Source organism: Ranitomeya imitator, chromosome 5 (genome assembly GCF_032444005.1).
Source record: "Ranitomeya imitator isolate aRanImi1 chromosome 5, aRanImi1.pri, whole genome shotgun sequence".
Taxonomy (NCBI): Eukaryota; Metazoa; Chordata; class Amphibia; order Anura; family Dendrobatidae; genus Ranitomeya; species Ranitomeya imitator.
In genome coordinates this window covers 633513340-633533259 of record NC_091286.1, presented here as the reverse complement: position 1 = coordinate 633533259, position 19920 = coordinate 633513340, and positions in this window count along the sequence as shown.

Sequence of the window (19920 nt, the reverse complement as noted above, 5' to 3'; positions counted from 1 at the left end):
ACACATACACGGGCAGGCAGTAGGATGGCAGACATGGAGTTGTCAGGTGTGCAGTGGTCGAAGATTCAAGACATGTGTCAAGTACTTCAGTGTTTTGAGGAATGCACACGGCTGGTTAGTGCAGACAACGCCATAATAAGCATGAGCATGCCCCTAATGTGTCTGCTGATGCAAAGTTTGACGCACATAAAGGATCAGGCGTCTGCACCAGAGGAAGAGGAAAGCCTTGATGACAGTCAGCCATTGTCTGGTCAGGGCAGTGTACAGGACGAGGTAGCGGGCGAAGAGGAGGTGGAGGACGAGGAGGATGATGGGGATGAGTATATTTTTAATGAGGAAGCTTTCCCGGGGGCACTGGAAATTGGTTGCGTGGCAAGGCCGGGTTCTGGTTTTTTGAGGGACACAAGTGACGTAGATTTGCCTGAAACTGCCCCTCAACCAATCACAACCGCAGATTTGACAACTGGAACTTTGGCCCACATGGCGGATTATGCCTTACATCTCCTCAAAAGGGACACACGCATTACTAAAATGATGAACGATGACGATTACTGGTTGGCCTGCCTCCTTGATCCTCGCTATAAAGGCAAATTGCAAAATATTATGCCACATGAGAACTTGGAACTAATATTAGCAACCAAACAATCAACTCTTGTTGACCATTTGCTTCAGGCATTCCCAGCACACAGCGCCCGTGATCGTTCTCACACGAGCTCCAGGGGGCAGCAGACCAGGAATGTTAGGGGTGCACACATCAGAAGTGGCGTTGGACAGAGGGGTTTTCTGAGCAGGTTGTGGAGTGATTTTGCTATGACCGCAGACAGGACAGGTACTGCTGCATCAATTGAAAGTGACAGGAGACAACATTTGTCCAGTATGGTTACAAACTATTTTTCATCCCTTATCGATGTTCTCCCTCAACCGTCATTCCCATTTGATTACTGGGCATCCAAATTAGACACCTGGCCAGAATTGGCAGAATATGCATTGCAGGAGCTTGCTTGCCCGGCAGCTAGTGTCCTATCAGAAAGAGTATTCAGTGCTGCAGGTTCAATATTAACCGAAAAAAGGACTCGTCTGGCTACCCAAAATGTTGATGATCTAACATTCATTAAAATGAACCACAACTGGATTTTGAATTCTTTTGCCCCACCTTTCCCGGCCGACACCTAGCTTTCCTATGAAAAGCTCTTGCCTGTGGACTACTGTTAATTACTTTTCTAATGTCTTAATTTGCTGCAGCTGATTGTCCAGAATACAACATGTTTACACCTCCCTAAATGGCCAAACTCCCCACACGGGGCCGTGGTATCGCGACTTGGCGCAAGCACCCGTGAGAGTGCTGTTTGTCTGAAGGGGTGGGTGTGCCCGCTTTTGGTCGACAGCACTGCCACTGGGTCCCTCATAGTACAATAAAGTGTCTCTGGCAGTGGTAGTGCGCACCCAACGTCAGACACACTGTTGTAACATGAGGGGGCCTGGGCCTGTACCGCCGGCCACAAGAGAGTTCACCCACCACCAGGTCAAACATTGCTCTACCACTTCCACAGTTATCTCTCACACTTCCACCAATTTTTAGTCTATGCGCTGACATCCTTCCATTCCTGCCACTGACAATACCATTGTGTTGACATGTATGATGGTACTTAACATAGTCAGGGGCAGTGTCCTCTATTTACCAAAGTAAATACTTTGCGCCAAATTAGTAGGTCTGAAACTACGCAGAGGATCCCACCCCTGTACCTAATGATTGCACCCTTTAGTGTTTTCGTTTTGTTTTAATGCGAGACATTCACATTTATTTATTGTTTTGGACTACTAACTGGCAGACACTCATTACAATCGGCCTCCGCTGACCAGACCACTGCTGCCCGTGTACCCCTGGAACCAATTTTAAATTGCCTACAGCCAGCCCAATGTATTATGTTAGGCCTTCGAAGCCTGTCTGCAGTCCCTCCTTCCACTAGGCCTCCACTGACCTGTCTACTGCTGCCTGTGTACCCCTGGAACGAATTTTAAATTGCCTACAGCCAGCCCAATTTTTTATGTTAGGCCTTCGAAGCCTGTCTGCGGCCCGTTCTTTCTACTACTACTATACTGACCAGTCTACTGCTGCCCGTGTACCTCTGGAACCTATTTAAAAATGCCTACAGCCCAATATTTTTTTATGTTAGGCCTTCGAAGCCTGTCTGCGGCCCATTCTTTCTACTACTACTACACTGACCAGTCTACTGCTGCCCGTGTACCCCTGGAACCTATTTAAAAGTGCCTACAGCCCAATATTTTTTTATGTTAGGCCTTCGAAGCCTGTCTGCGGCCCGTTCTTTCTACTACTACTACACTGACCAGTCTACTGCTGCCTGTGTACCCCTGGAACCTATTGGGCCTACAGCCCAATATTTTTTTATGTTAGGCCTTCGAAGCCTGTCTGCGGCCCGTTCTTTCTACTACTACTACACTGACCAGTCTACTGCTGCCCGTGTACCCCTGGAACCTATTTAAAAGTGCCTACAGCCCAATATTTTTTTATGTTAGGCCTTCGAAGCCTGTCTGCGGCACGTTCTTTCTACTACTCCCACACTGACCAGACCACTGCTGCCCGTGTACCCCTGGAATCAATTTTAAATTGCCTACAGCCAGCCCAATTTATTATGTTAGGCCTTCGAAGCCTGTCTGCGGTCCCTCCTTCCACTAGGCCTCCACTGACCTGTCTACTGCTGCCCGTGTACCCCTGGAACCAATTGTAAATTGCCTACAGCCAGCCCAATTTATTATGTTAGGGCTTCGAAACCTGTCTGCGGTCCCTCCTTCCACTAGGCCTCCACTGACCATGCCACTGCTGCCCGTGTACCCCTGGAACCAATTGTAAATTGCCTACAGCCAGCCCAATGTATTATGTTAGGCCTTTGAAGCCTGTCTGCGGTCCCTCCTTCCACTAGGCCTCCACTGACCTGTCTACTGCTGCCCGTGTACCCCTGGAACCAATTTTAAATTGCCTACAGCCAGCCCAATTTATTATGTTAGGCCTTCGAAGCCTGTCTGCCGCCCGTTCTTTCTACTACTACTACACTGACCAGTCTACTGCTGCCCGTGTACCCCTGGAACCTATTTAAAAGTGCCTACAGCCCAATATTTTTTTATGTTAGGCCTTCGAAGCCTGTCTGCGGCCTGTTCTTTCTACTACTCCTACACTGACCAGTCTACTGCTGCCCGTGTACCCCTGGAACCAATTGTAAATTGCCTACAGCCAGCCCAATTTATTATGTTAGGCCTTCGAAACCTGTCTGCGGTCCCTCCTTCCACTAGGCCTCGACTGACCATAGCACTGCTGCCCGTGTACCCCTGGAACCAATTGTAAATTGCCTACAGCCAGCCCAATTTATTATGTTAGGCCTTCGAAGCCTGTCTGCGGTCCCTCCTTCTACTAGGCCTTCACTGACCAGACCACTGCTGCCCGTGTACCCCTGGAACCAATTTTAAATTGCCTACAGCCAGCCCAATGTATTATGTTAGGCCTTCGAAGCCTGTCTGCGGTCCCTCCTTCCACTAGGCCTCCACTGACCTGTCTACTGCTGCCCGTGTACCCCTGGAACCAATTTTAAATTGCCTACAGCCAGCCCAATTTATTATGTTAGGCCTTCGAAGCCTGTCTGCCGCCCGTTCTTTCTACTACTACTACACTGACCAGTCTACTGCTGCCCGTGTACCCCTGGAACCTATTTAAAAGTGCCTACAGCCCAATATTTTTTTATGTTAGACCTTCGAAGCCTGTCTGCGGCCCGTTCTTTCTACTACTCCTACACTGACCAGTCTACTGCTGCCCGTGTACCCCTGGAGCCAATTGTAAATTGCCTACAGCCAGCCCAATTTATTATGTTAGGCCTTCGAAACCTGTCTGCGGTCCCTCCTTCCACTAGGCCTCGACTGACCATACCACTGCTGCCCGTGTACCCCTGGAACCAATTGTAAATTGCCTACAGCCAGCCCAATTTATTATGTTAGGCCTTCGAAGCCTGTCTGCGGTCCCTCCTTCTACTAGGCCTTCACTGACCAGACCACTGCTGCCCGTGTACCCCTGGAACCAATTTTAAATTGCCTACAGCCAGCCCAATGTATTATGTTAGGCCTTCGAAGCCTGTCTGCGGTCCCTCCTTCCACTAGGCCTCCACTGACCTGTCTACTGCTGCCCGTGTACCCCTGGAAACAATTTTAAATTGCCTACAGCCAGCCCAATTAATTATGTTAGGCCTTCGAAGCCTGTCTGCGGACCGTTCTTTCTACTACTCCTACACTGACCAGAGCACTGCTGCCCGTGTACCCCTGGAACATATTTAAAAGTGCCTACAGCCCAATAATTTTTTATGTTAGGCCTTCGAAGCCTGTTTGCGGTCCCTCCTTCCACTAGGCCTCCACTGACCATACCACTGCTGCCCGTGTACCCCTGGAACCAATTGTAAATTGCCTACAGCCAGCCCAATTTATTATGTTAGGCCTTCAAAGTCTGTCTGCGGTCCCTCCTTCTACTAGGCCTCCACTGACCAGACCACTGCTGCCCATGTACCCCTGGAACCAATTTTAAATTGCCTACAGCCAGCCCAATGTATTATGTTAGGCCTTCGAAGCCTGTCTGCGGTCCCTCCTTCCACTAGGCCTCCACTGACCTGTCTACTGCTGCCCGTGTACCCCTGGAACCAATTGTAAATTGCCTACAGCCAGCCCAATGTATTATGTTAGGCCTTCGAAGCCTGTCTGCGGTCCCTCCTTCCACTAGGCCTCCACTGACCGGTCTACTGCTGCCCGTGTACCCCTGGAACCAATTGTAAATTGCCTACAGCCAGCCCAATTTATTATGTTAGGCCTTCGATGCTTGTCTGCCGCCCGTTCTTTCTACTACTACTATACTGACCAGTCTACTGCTGCCCGTGTACCCCTGGAACCTATTTAAAAGTGCCTACAGCCCAATATTTTTTTATGTTAGGCCTTCGAAGCCTGTCTGCGGCCCGTTCTTTCTACTACTCCTACACTGACCAGTCTACTGCTGCCCGTGTACCCATGGAACCAATTGTAAATTGCCTACAGCCAGCCCTATTTATTATGTTAGGCCTTCGAAACCTGTCTGCGGTCCCTCCTTCCACTAGGCCTCCACTGACCATACCACTGCTGCCCGTGTACCCCTGGAACCAATTGTAAATTGCCTATAGCCAGCCCAATTTATTTTGTTAGGCCTTCGAAGCCTGTCTGCGGTCCCTCCTTCTACTAGGCCTCCACTGACCAGACCACTGCTGCCCGTGTACCCCTGGAACCAATTTTAAATTGCCTACAGCCAGCCCAATGTATTATGTTAGGCCTTCGAAGCCTGTCTGCGGTCCCTCCTTCCACTAGGCCTCCACTGACCTGTCTACTGCTGCCCGTGTACCCCTGGAACCAATTTTAAATTGCCTACAGCCAGCCCAATTTATTATGTTAGGCCTTCGAAGCCTGTCTGCGGACCGTTCTTTCTACTACTCCTACACTGACCAGACCACTGCTGCCCGTGTACCCCTGGAACCTATTTAAAAGTGCCTACAGCCCAATATTTTTTTATGTTAGGCATTCGAAGCCTGTCTGCGGCCCGTTCTTTCTACTACTCCTACACTGACTAGACCACTGCTGCCCGTGTACCCCTGGAACCTATTTAACAGTGCCTACAGCCCAATATTTTTTTATGTTAGGCCTTCGAAGCCTGTCTGCGTCACGTTCTTTCTACTACTCCTACACTGACCAGACCACTGCTGCCCGTGTACCCCTGGAACCAATTTTAAATTGCCTACAGCCAGCCCAATTTATTATGTTAGGCCTTCGAAGCCTGTCTGCGGTCCCTCCTTCCACTAGGCCTCCACTGACCTGTCTACTGCTGCCCGTGTACCCCTGGAACCAATTGTAAATTGCCTACAGCCAGCCCAATTTATTATGTTAGGCCTTCGAAGCCTGTCTGCGGTCCCTCCTTCCACTAGGCCTCCACTGACCAGACCACTGCTGCCCGTGTACCCCTGGAACCAATTTTAAATTGCCTACAGCCAGCCCAATGTATTATGTTAGGCCTTTGAAGCCTGTCTGCGGTCCCTCCTTCCACTAGGCCTCCACTGACCATACCACTGCTGCCCGTGTACCCCTGGAACCAATTGTAAATTGCCTACAGCCAGCCCAATTTATTATGTTAGGCCTTCGAAGCCTGTCTGCGGTCCCTCCTTGTACTAGGCCTCCACTGACCAGACCACTGCTGCCCATGTACCCCTGGAACCAATTTTAAATTGCCTACAGCCAGCCCAATGTATTATGTTAGGCCTTCGAAGCCTGTCTGCGGTCCCTCCTTCCACTAGGCCTCCACTGACCTGTCTACTGCTGCCCGTGTACCCCTGGAACCAATTGTAAATTGCCTACAGCCAGCCCAATTTATTATGTTAGGCCTTCGAAGCCTGTCTGCGGTCCCTCCTTCTACTAGGCCTCCACTGACCAGACCACTGCTGCCCGTGTACCCCTGGAACCAATTTTAAATTGCCTACAGCCAGCCCAATGTATTATGTTAGGCCTTCGAAGCCTGTCTGCGGTCCCTCCTTCCACTAGGCCTCCACTGACCTGTCTACTGCTGCCCGTGTACCCCTGGAACCAATTGTAAATTGCCTACAGCCAGCCCAATTTATTATGTTAGGCCTTCGAAGCCTGTCTGCCGCCCGTTCTTTCTACTACTACTACACTGACCAGTCTACTGCTGCCCGTGTACCCCTGGAACCTATTTAAAAGTGCCTACAGCCCAATATTTTTTTATGTTAGGCCTTCGAAGCCTGTCTGCGGCCCGTTCTTTCTACTACTCCTACACTGACCAGTCTACTGCTGCCCGTGTACCCCTGGAACCAATTTTAAATTGCCTACAGCCAGCCCAATTTATTATGTTAGGCCTTCGAAACCTGTCTGCGGTCCCTCCTTCCACTAGGCCACCACTGACCATACCACTGCTGCCTGTGTACCCCTGGAACCAATTGTAAATTGCCTACAGCCAGCCCAATTTATTATGTTAGGCCTTCGAAGCCTGTCTGCGGTCCCTCCTTCTACTAGGCCTCCACTGACCAGACCACTGCTGCCCGTGTACCCCTGGAACCAATTTTAAATTGCCTACAGCCAGCCCAATGTATTATGTTAGGCCTTCGAAGCCTGTCTGCGGTCCCTCCTTCCACTAGGCCTCCACTGACCTGTTTACTGCTGCCCGTGTACCCCTGGAACCAATTTTAAATTGCCTACAGCCAGCCCAATTTGTTATGTTAGGCCTTCGAAGCCTGTCTGCGGACCGTTCTTTCTACTACTCCTACACTGACCAGACCACTGCTGCCCGTGTACCCCTGGAACCTATTTAAAAGTGCCTGCTGCCCAATATTTTTTTATGTTAGGCCTTCGAAGCCTGTCTGCGGCCCGTTCTTTCTACTATTCCTACACTGACCAGACCACTGCTGCCCGTGTACCCCTGGAACCTATTTAAAAGTGCCTACAGCCCAATATTTTTTTATGTTAGGCCTTCGAAGCCTGTCTGCGTCACGTTCTTTCTACTACTCCTACACTGACCAGACCACTGCTGCCCGTGTCCCCCTGGAACCAATTTTAAATTGCCTACAGCCAGCCCAATGTATTATGTTAGGCCTTCGAAGCCTGTCTGCGGTCCCTCCTTCCACTAGGCCTCCACTGACCTGTCTACTGCTGCCCGTGTACCCTTGGAACCAATTATAAAGTGCCTACAGCCTGTCCAATTTTATTATGTTAGGCCTTCGAAGCCTGTCTGCGGCCCGTTCTTTCTACTACTCCTACACTGACCAGACCACTGCTGCCCGTGTACCCCTGTAACCTTTTTTAAGCTGCAGTGAGCCACATTTTTGGTTTAAGGCCTACTACCTGTGTCTGTCTGCGCCACTCAATACAGCTGTGTTCCTTTGAAAAAAGCTGAGCGTCAATAGTCTTGTTTTCAGCCTCTAGGAATTTTAAAACTGCATTGGGGCTACAACTTTGGTAGGGCCTACTAACGGTGTCTGCCGCCCCAAGGTGTGCCCCAGGTTTCGTCCACATTGCTTCGATCTTCCTACTCTCGTTTAGTAGTTGTTGCAAACTACACTGCATTAGGCCTACAAATTTGGTATGGGGTGTAGAGAGACGGTGTGTTACACTCCAAGTTGTTCCCCAGGTTTCGTCCACATTGCTTCGATCTTCCTACTCTCGTTTAGTAGTTGTTGGAAACTACACTGCATTAGGCCTACAAATTGGGTATGGGGTGTAGAGACGGTGTCTTCCACTCCAAGGTGTTCTCCAGGTTGCCTTTCCTGAGCTTCTATCTTCAGGCTCTTGTTAAATAGTGGTTAAATGGAACAACTGCATTTGACGTACTAGTTGGTTTGGGGCCTACTAACAGTGTCTGCCGCTCCTTGCTGTTCTCCTGGTTTCCTGTCCTGAAATTCCATTTTCAGGCTCTCGTTAAGTAGTTGTTAATGTTAGACTGCATTTGGCCTACTAGTTGGGTTGGGGCCTACTATCGGTGTCTGCCACTCCTTGCTGTTCTCCTCCACTGAACAAAGCTGTGCCGCCTGTTTACTACGGTTGCTAGTGTTGAGCGATACCGTCCGATACTTGAAAGTATCGGTATCGGATAGTATCGGCCGATACCCGAAAAATATCGGATATCGCCGATACCGATATCCGATACCAATACAAGTCAGTGGGACATCAAGTATCGGAAGGTATTCTCATGGTTCCCAGGGTCTGAAGGAGAGGAAACTCTCCTTCAGGCCCTGGGATCCATAGGGATGTGTAAAATAAAGAATTAAAATAAAAAATATTGATATATTTACCTCTCCGGCGGCCCCTGAACTCAGCGCGGGTAACCGGCAGGCTTCGTTGTTCAAAATCAGCGCTTTTAGGATCTGAGAATCACGTCCCGGCTTCTGATTGGTCGCGGGCCGCTCATGTGACCGCCACGCGACCAATCACAAGCCGCGACGTCACCGCAAGCTATTAACGCGCTCATTTTTAAAAATGAGCGCGTTAATGGCTTTCAAAGACGTAGCGGCTTGTGATTGGTCGCGGCCACGCGACCAATCACAAGCCGCGACGTCACCGCAAGCTATTAACGCGCTCATTTTTAAAAATGAGCACGTTAATGGCTTTCAAAGACGTAGCGGCTTGTGATTGGTCGCGGCCACGCGACCAATCACAAGCCGCGACGTCACCGCAAGCTATTAACGCGCTCATTTTTAAAAATGAGCGCGGTAATGACTTTCAAAGACGTAGCGGCTTGTGATTGGTCGCGGCCACGCGACCAATCACAAGCCGCGACGTCACCGCAAGCTATTAACGCGCTCATTTTTAAAAATGAGCGCGTTAATGACTTTCAAAGACGTAGCGGCTTGTGATTGGTCGCGTGGCCGCGACCAATCACAAGCCGCTACGTCTTTGAAAGCCATTAACACGCTCATTTTTAAAAATGAGCGCGTTAATAGCTTGCGGTGACGTCGCGGCTTGTGATTGGTCGCGTGGCGGTCACATGGGCGGCCCGCGACCAATCAGAAGCCGGGACGTGATTCTCAGGTCCTAAAAGCGCTGATTTTGAACAACGAAGCCTGCCGGTTACCCGCGCTGAGTCCAGGGGCCGCCGGAGAGGTAAATATATCAATATTTTTTATTTTAATTCTTTATTTTACACATCTCTATGTATCCGATACCGATACCCGATACCACAAAAGTATCGGATCTCGGTATCGGAATTCCGATACCGCAAGTATCGGCCGATACCCGATACTTGCGGTATCGGAATGCTCAACACTAACGGTTGCCAATTTTGAACTGCATTTCGACTACTTACTGATTTGGGCCTACTCTCTGTGTCAGCCTCTCATTCCAGTTGTCCTCCACTGCAATGCCCCCTGGTTACTCCTGTGTTACCAATTTTGAACTGCATTTATCCCACTTTATTCTTTGGGCCTATATCTGTGTTTCCTCCTCATCCTGCCCATTGCCCAGCCAGTGATAGATGAGTCTGCTGGTACATTGACCCATAACGCAACATTCCTTGTGCACGCTACACAGCAAGATTGTGACCCTGCTGAAAGTCAGGTTCCTCTTCCCGCATACCATACCACCTTACACGGGGACAAAATGGAAGGTGCAGATGAAAGTGCAGGTTCCTTCATCAGGTGGCGGAGGAATACTAGTTGGCGACGTCACTGGCACAGGGCCTCTCATAGTACGCAAAAGTGTTGCTGCCGGTGGGAGGCGCCCCCGCCGTGCAAACACACCGCTGTACTTTGAGGGGCCCTTTGCCAGTGCCAATGCCAACGAGTGGGCCCCCCCTGCTTGCTCAGGATCACAGCACTTGCAAAGTTGAAATACTTACCTCTCCCTGCTCCACTGCCGTGACGTGGTCCAGATTTCCTGGGCCCACTAATTACTTGAACCAGTCCTACCCCCCACAACTCTAGCCAAATGACCCCCAATTTCAAATGCCTTCCAATTATTATAAGGTAAATTACGATTGACAAGCTTCTGTAACAAGAATGGATGTTTTTGCCATTAAAATGGGCAGTGTAGGTGTTTTCCTGGCCTCCACTCACTGCCGACTATGCTCCCCCATTGACTTGCATTGGGTTTCGTGTTTCGGTCGATACCCGACTTTTCGCGATAATCGGCCGATTCCACTCGACTCGACTTCTAAGATAGTCGGGTTTCGCGAAACATGGCTCGACTCTAAAAAGGTCAAGGTCGCTCAACCCTAGCCGGCAGCGCTTTGGATGCAGTGGGCATGTGCTGCGTCCTAAGCGCTGCCAATTGCTGGATCTGTGCACATACCCTAAAGAGGCCCGGAAACAAGCATCAAATGACTTCAATATTGTCGATCACGCTCGTTTAATGGCCTGATCTTAGTGCTTGCAAATACAACAGAAATCTTTCTCTGTGAATGTGCAATATGTTAGCATTTGCGGTCCCACTTTAAACTTTTGCTCAAGACCCCACTTTGTCTAAAACCGGCCCTGGATGAGAGCAATAGGAAAATGCAAATGTGACCAAATCGACAGCCAAAAAGGATGAGAACAGAGAATTGATCTGTGGTCACACCTTGCAGAACCACTCCTTATAGGGGGTGTCTTGCTAAGCAGGAGAAATTGATTCACAATTGGTGTTGCTTTACAACTGGACAGATTAATTTCATAGAAGTGTGATTGCCTTGGTGTCACATTGTGTTGTGTAAGTGTTCCCTTTATATTTTTGACCATTGTAAATATACACACGTGGTCAAAATTGTTGGTACCCCTCGTTTATTGACAGAAAAACCCACAATGGTCACTGAAATAACTTGAATCTGCCAAATGTAATAATAAGTAAATGATCTATGAATACGAACAAATGAAAGCCAGACATAGCTTTTCAACCATGCTTCCACAGAATAAAAAAAAAAAAACGACTTATGAAATAGGCCTGGACAAAAATGATGGTACCCCTGAAAATAATGTGACAAAAGGGACATGTTAAATCAAGGCATATCCACTAACTAGCATCAAAGGTGTCTACAATCTTGGAATCCGTGAGTGGGCCTGTATATAGGGCTACAGATACTCACTGTGCTGTGTGGTGACATGGTGTTTATCACACTCAACATGAACCAGAGGAAGCGAAGGAAAGAGTTGTCTCAGGAGTTTAGATGGAAAATTATAGGCAAACATGTTAAAGGTAAAAGTTATAAGACCATCCCTAAGCAGCTTGATGTTCCTGTGACTACATTTGCACATATTATTCAGAAATTTAAGATCCATGGGACTGTATCCAACCTCCCTGGACATGGCTGTAGGAGGAAAATTGATGACAAATCAAAGAGATGGATAATATGAATGGTAACAAAAGATCATAGAAAAACTTATAAACAGATTAAAGATGAACTTCAAGCTCAAGGAACATCAGTGTCAGATCGCACCATCCGTCGTTGTATGAGCCAAAGTGGACTTCATAGGAGACGACAAGGAAGACACCATTGTTGAAAAAAAATCATAAAAAGCCAGATTATAATTTGCCAAACTACATGTTGACAAGCCACAAAGTTCCTGGGAGAATGTTCTATGGGCAGATGAGAAAAAAATGGAACATCTTGGCAAGGCACATCAGCTCTATGTTCACAGATGGAAAAATGAAGCATACCAAGAAAAGAACACTGTCCCTACTGTGAAACATGGAGGAAGCTCTGTTATGTTCTGGTGCTGCTTTACTGCATTTGGCACAGGGTGTCTAGAATCTGTGCAGAATACAATTAAATCTCAAGACTATCAAGGGATTCTAGAGAGAAATGTGCAGCCCAGAAAGCTTGGTCTCAGTCGCAGGTCATGGGTCTTGCAACATGATAATGACCCAAAACACAGCTAAAAACACCCAAGAATGGCTAAGAGGAAAACATTGGACTATTGTGAAGTGCCCTGACATAAATCCTATTAATCATCTTTGGAAAGAGATGAAACATGCCGGAAAAGGCAACCTTCAAACATGAGACAACCAACCGGAACAGTTTGCTCTTGAGAAGTGGACCAAAATACCTGTCGAGAGGAGCAGAGGTCTCATTGACCTCTACAAGAGTCGTTTGATTGCAGTTATTGCACGTTGTGCAACAAAATATTAAGTTAAGGAGGGTACCATCATTTTTGTCCAGGCCTATTTCATGAGTTTTACTTTTTTTAAATTCTCTAAAAGCATGGTTGTAAAGCAACGTCTGACTTTCATTTGCTCATTTTCAAAGACTTTTTATTTATTATTACTTTTGTCAGATTCAAGTTCTGTGACCATTGTGCGTTTCTCTGTCATCAAACAAGGGGTACCAACAATATTGTGTGTAAATGTTTAATTATTTTACACACTTACTGTATATAGCACCATTAATTCCAGAGCGCTTTACAGACATCATCATCATTGTTCCCATTGGAGTTCACAGACTAAATTCCCTACCAGTATGTCTTTGGAGTGTGTTCTTCATGTGTTCAATACTTTTTCCCTGAGTCATTTTTCATTATTACACATAACTTAATTTCTGGACATCTATGGTTTGATTTCTTTGCCTGTATGGATTGGCTGGGTTGTTACTGACAACTGATGAGAATTTCATGTCAATTGCACCTTTAGAAATATATTTACTTATAAAATAGGTGATGTGTTCAATACTTATTTCACCGGCTGTGTGTGTATGTATGTATATATGCACACATACATACATTTCTTTTCTCATTTTTTTTAATACATCGATCGCTGACCTAAATGAATGTCTTGTGAATATTACAATATCTATTAATAATTATAACTACCTCTTTAAAATTGGTGATATGAATTCTCTACCTAAGATTTTTTTTCAGATTCGTTGTCATTTTGTCTTTTCCAGCTTGTCTTAGCAGAGCATACACAGGGTATTACTTAGCAGGGGGCAAAAATGAACGCAAGAAAAAACTTCCAGCAAAAAGAATATGAAATCTGCTCTGTCATGATCCATGATGGAAGGGAAAGTCAGAAAAAACAACAGTATGCCGGAAAACCTACTATTAATATGTCCTTAGTTTAAAAATAGAAAAATCTGACATTTTCAGGTTAATATTCTATTATTATTATTCAGGTTATATTCATTATATGGATGTAATTCTAGAAATGATATATTATATGTTTATTACGTTTTTTTTTTTATTTTGAACTTTTCCTTATAATGTATTTTTTCGGTGGGAAACAATATTGAAAACACACAGTCCCCTTCTTTATTGCCTTTATAGACAGTAAAGCAGGTTGTGTGTGTGGCAGCTGCAATCTATGAAAGTTGATTGTCAAAGAAAAAAACATTGGGGTGTCCTATTGGCAAATCTTAATTTTAAAATGCCTACACACAAAGAAAATCCTCCAATGAATTCATATAAAAATATAAATTTTATTGAACCATGTCTAAAACATATTTAAAAAGGGATAATATCATACAGAAAAAAATGAAAAAAATGAAAAAACAAGCAAACATTGGGCAAAAGCATGAATTATGTCCGACAATAATGGTAAATATATAGAGACCGACAATAAGGTCCCCAAATGAATAAATGAAAGAATAGTGCTTAAAAAGGATCAAGCACAAAATGCATATAAATAAGGACTTATCACATCCTACAGGACTGGGTAAAGTTGTTTAAATATCAATAAAGGACTCCATAAAGTTCAAGAAACAAGATACAATGCATGGTAAGCAAGGTCGCTTAGGAGCTTCATAAGAGAAGACATTTCTTTGCACATCATAGCCGATCATAGGAACATAATAGAAATTGCATAACCATTAGAGAAGGTACAGAATATGTATTGGCCAAAAGGTGTACATAATTACGCAAGGTCCAGACTGCCACAGTGTACCCCCTGACGCGCGTTTCTAGAATCTCTTCCTCAGAAGGGATGCACCCCTCATCATTTAAAGAAAAATTCAAGTATGAGGTTTAAAGAAGTTTAGCTGGAAAATTTTCAACACTTTTGTCCTTTCTCACTATCAGGACAAAGGTGATACTGGTAAAATTCAAACCACACATAGTCACAATAATATTTAATTTCAAGAAGCTGAGTTTGTTGTACGCAAAAATGAATGCATGATATACAACACATTTTGATAAAAAAAAATGTTCCATTTTGTGCCCAAACTTGGCAGGAACAGCTTTTTGGTACAATAAATAATGGCATTTAGGTATCTTCCATTGATTCTAAGCACACAGGATTCTTTCATAAAAGGCAGTACAATCTAGGCGATGTGGCATTAAAAAATTTGGACATATGGGAGTACAATATCCATGTAATTGGACAATTCAATGCATCTTTCTTTGGCAAACAAAATGAGAACTTATGATGCAGTGAAGTTAGGGGAGGAAGTGTATGGAAAGCAGAAGGTAAAGATGATGTTGGGGCTGATGACACTGATGTGGTACTACTTGCGGGTGTAGACTGGTTACCAAAATGATGATCATGAGAAGAGGAAGGCGGACTGCTTGAACCTTGCTCATCTTGCTTGTCAGTTTGCTTTCTCCACAGTTATGTCTCTACTAATCCATGTGTACCAGTATGTACTGGTCTTCCAACAGCACAGCCTAAGCCTACACGATGCAATGGATTGGTTTTCCAGCAATGTGGAAAATAATTCCCACACGAGAAGTCATCCTGTAAAGTTCACCACCACAGTGACCAGACCTTTCAGGCGCTGTAGTGGTTCTTCCACCAGCGGCACTACCTACTCCAAAGCTGACCGCAGAAAATGCGGATTTGGCCCCAGGGGACGTTTTTGACCACGTTACCTGCGCTCTCTATCACCGATCCCAGCAATCTCCTCCTGAAGAAAATAAGAAAAAGAAAATTCCACATTGGATGGGACAAAAAAATGGAGGTAGAATCATTTGCTACCTGCAAGCATGTGTAACTGGCCACTGTATTCAGGTGGCGTTTGTACGCATCTAATTTTAGACTATTGTAGCAATGAAGTGACTCAACCAATTATGTTAAATAGAATGCACACTTTAGTAAGTAACAGGGAGGTGTTAGGGTATGTTTCCACAGGCAGAAACCGGCAGCGCTTTGGATGCAGCACATGTCCGTTCCATCCAAAGTGCTGCCGACTTTTAAAAGCTGGTGATTCTGCATGTGTTCATTGAACCATGCGGAATCACCGCGTCCTATACATTGAACGGTGATATTTTTCTCGCGGAGACGGAGCATCTCCGCAAGATAAATTGACATGCGGCGGTCTGGAAAGACGAGCCGCAAGTCCGTTTACGCAGGGTTGCCAGAGGTGTCCCTGTGAATCTCATAACACACAACACAACACAAAACACATGGTGGATCTCAAACGACAAGAATTGCGCATTCATTTCCAAACAGAAGCAACCCGTGAATTAAGAATTAGATTAGAAATCAGCAATGAGTGGTTTAATATTACTCTTGCTTACTGTCGTCACAGATGAATTATTTACAGTAGAACACTGAGTGGTGATGAGATGCTGCAACAGTTCTCTATATAATACTTAAATTTTGGATTTTTATTCAAAGACTGAGACTATTACTCCCTTTTTCAATCTGGTTTGTCAGCACTGAAATAGTACACCACAATCACTTAAGTTCTTTTTTCTATCGTATGCTGTGTGCTCTGAACTCCTATTCCTATCCCTACAAAGTACAGACATAAAATGGGGTTCTTTGGAAGGCTCCTATGTTATATAATGCCTGTGATGCAGAACATTATGGGGAAGCCTAAGGTGCCAGGCCAGATGCCATTAGCCCACTAATTGAGTGTGCAGCATGTGTGAAATGGTACGGGGAATTTTTTAAAATTTCTATTGCAGATTGTTCGAGTTTGTGTAAAACCATGGATTTTAGAACACTCAACTCGAATTTGATCCTCCACGGATCGATCCGCTCATCTCTAATTGACAACTTTCAAAAAATGTTACAATCAATTAAGAAGTTATTATCCAATGTAAAAGACAGTTTACTAACTTGTTTATGTACAGTAGGTCTCTAGAAGTGCAATAAAACTGACATTTATTTGCTTGTCCTCTAACGAGCTCATTTAGTACCAGTCTACAGAAATGAAGTTGCATCAGCCTATGTGTGACTACTATAGTGGCCAGTATAAAACTGCCATATCTCAAAATTCATTCTTATATTTATGGTGGCATAAAATAAGAAAACACCATAAAATTGAAAGAAAAATTTTAACTGGAAAAAAACATGAAAAGCCTGATTTAGACAATGCAGTATATTATTTTGGACAATAACATTTTGATTTCTTCTAAAGCGCTTTTCTCATCCAGGCAACCACTCTTCCTTCATATGACAAATTACGGTTTATGGACATTATGAATTAGGTATCTTTTGCTCAACACCCACCTGTATAAGCCATAATTGACAACCATGGAAAGTCTCTCACTCTGACAGATATGGCCTATAAAATGGTATTATATAGACAGCCATTCAGTTGGCTGGGTACAGCTTTTAAACGTTTTTTTTCTGCTACAGGAAACATGTCGATAGGAATAATTATAGGACTGAAAACAAGTTGACTTCATGTTTAACACTTCAATTAGATTTTCCAAAAATTAACATTTATGTTTTTTCCTAATTAGAAAAGAATTAAGAATTAAAATAATATTTCTCTCTCTATTTATAATTATATATTGAATTTTAAACCACTCAATGGTATTTACAGTATCATAGAATCATAGAATGTTAGAGATGGAAAAGACCTCAAGGGTCATCATGTCCAACCCCCTGCTCAGAGCAGCACAGGATTCACTAAACTATCTCAGACAGATGTCTGTCCAGTCTCTGTTTGAAGACTTCCATTGAAGGAGAACTCACCACCTCTAGTGGCAGCCTGTTCAACTCATTGATCACTCTCACCTCACTGTCAAAAAGTTTTTTCTGATATCTAATATGTATCTTCTCCCTTTCAGTTTAATTCTATTGCTTCTCGTGTTTCCATGTGCAATCGAGAATGAAGATGATCCCTCTAAACTATGACATCCCTCCGGATATTTGTAGACAGCTATTAATTTTCCTTTTGGCATTCTTTTTTGCAGGCTAAACATTCCAAGATCCTTTAATCATTCCTCAGAGGACATACTTTGCAGTCTGCTCACCTTCCAGCATCCTGGTAACTCTCTGAACTTGCTCCAGTTTTCCAGCGTCTTTTTTTAAAACGTGGTGCACAGAAATAGACACAGTATTCCAGATGCCTGACCAAGGAGGACTAGAGGGGGATAATTCCTACACGTGATCTAAACTCTATGCTTCTCTTAATACATCCTAGAATCGTATTTGTCTTTTTTGCTGCTGCATCACACTGTTGACTCATGTGCAGTCTGTGACCTATTAGTATACCCAAGTCTTTTTCACATGTGGTGTTGCTTAGCACTATTCCTCACATTCTGTAGATGGAATTTTTGTTTTTCTTGCCCAGATGTAGAATCTTGCATTTCTCCCTTTTAAATACCATTCTATTAGTTGCTGCCCATTGTTAAAGCTTATCTAGATCCTTCTGAATCCTTTCTCAGTCTTCTCTAGTGTTAGCTATGTCTCATAGCTTTGCATTGTCTGCAAATTTGATCAGTCTACATTCAGTTCCCTTTTCTAGGTGATTTATTAAAAATGTTGAACAACACTGGGGCCAGGACAGAGCCTTGTGGTACTCCACTTGAAACACTTCCAATTGGATATGCAACCATTTATTACCACTCTTTGAGTACAATCTCTAAGCCATTTGTGAATCCACCTAACCATAGTCTTGTCTATCCCATATTTGGTCATTTTTTCAATAAGGATAGTGTGAGATACTTCATTAAATGCTTTGCTGAAGTCGAGATATACTATATCTACCTCTTTTCCCTGATACACTCAGTCAGTGATTCCATCACAGAAGAAAATTAGATTAGACTGGCATGGCTTGTTTGCTACAAACCAATGCTTGCTCAGGTTAATTACTGTATTCTTATCCAACACTTATATACATGCTGTTTAATAATTTGTTTAAATATCTTTCTTGGTATAGAAGTAAGATTCACTGACCTGTAATTTCCTGGCTCCATCTTCCTTCCTATTTTGAAGATAGGGACAACATTTGCCCTTCTTCAATCTTCTGAAACTTCTCCTGTTCTTCAGAATTTTCAAAGATTCTGGCTGGTGGTTCTGCAATTTCCTCTGCTAACTTTTTCAGTACCATAGGATGTAATTCATATCGACCAGGATATTTAAATGTATTTAAATGATCTAAGTGTTCCCTCACCATTTCTCTATTTATAGTTTGTGTGACTTATTTTAGTCCTTCGATGACACCGTGCAGATCAGTAGATATTTCAATTGCTTTTTTAGAGAACACAGATGCAAAATAGGAATTTCAGAGTTCGGCCTTCCCTACATCATTTTTGAACACTTCACCCTGTTCAACCTGTAAAAATTCCTACAGCATCTTTTACTTTTCATTTGCTTTTGACATATCCCCAAATCAACTTTAACTGCTTTTGGTCTCCCTTGCAAGACTTACTTCATTGTTGGCTTTAACTGTTCTAATGCTTGCCCTGCATTCCCTGCACACAGCATTATATTCTTCTTTTGATATGCTCCCCTCCTTCCATTTGATATACAATTCTTTTTTTCCCAAATGATTAAGGTATGTGTTCACCCTGGTCTCTTTAAATGCTTCCAATTCTTCCTTCTTTTCAGGATTGTTACCGATTGTGCAGTGAGAATTTAATTTAGCAAAATCTCCCATCCTTCTTGGACATTTCTGTCTTCTAGAACATCCAGCCAATTGAACTTTTCTACCCTCTTTCTGAGTCCATTATTATCTGCCTTCCTGGAGTACAACTTTAAAGTCTGAGTCCTCGCTGGTGTTCCTGCTGTTGAAATCCAAAATTCCAGGATAGCATGATCACTGCCTCTTAAATTCCCAGCCACCTTTACTTCCTCATCCATTTCCTCTTAATTGGTAAGAATTAGGTCCAAGATTGCAGATCTTCTTGTTCTCTTCTCTTTTTTGAAAGATAGAGTTGTCAGCAAGAGAAGATAAGAATTTTCTGGACCCATTACTTTTACCTGAGATTCCCAACAAATATCTGGATAGTTAAAATCTCCCATGATCACTATGTCATCTTTTTTTGAGAACAGAGACATTTGATGTAAAAAGAGTTCATCCAAATTTTCAGTCTGTCCAGGTGGCCTATAGTAAACATCCAGAATAGTGTCCTTTCTGTTCTTCTCTCATTGTATTCTTACCCAAAAAATTTCTACAGAGCTACCATTCTCTGAAGCTTGGATCTCTGTGGAGATATACTTTTTCCTAACATACAATGCAACACATCCTCCCTTCTTGTTAATCCTGTTTCT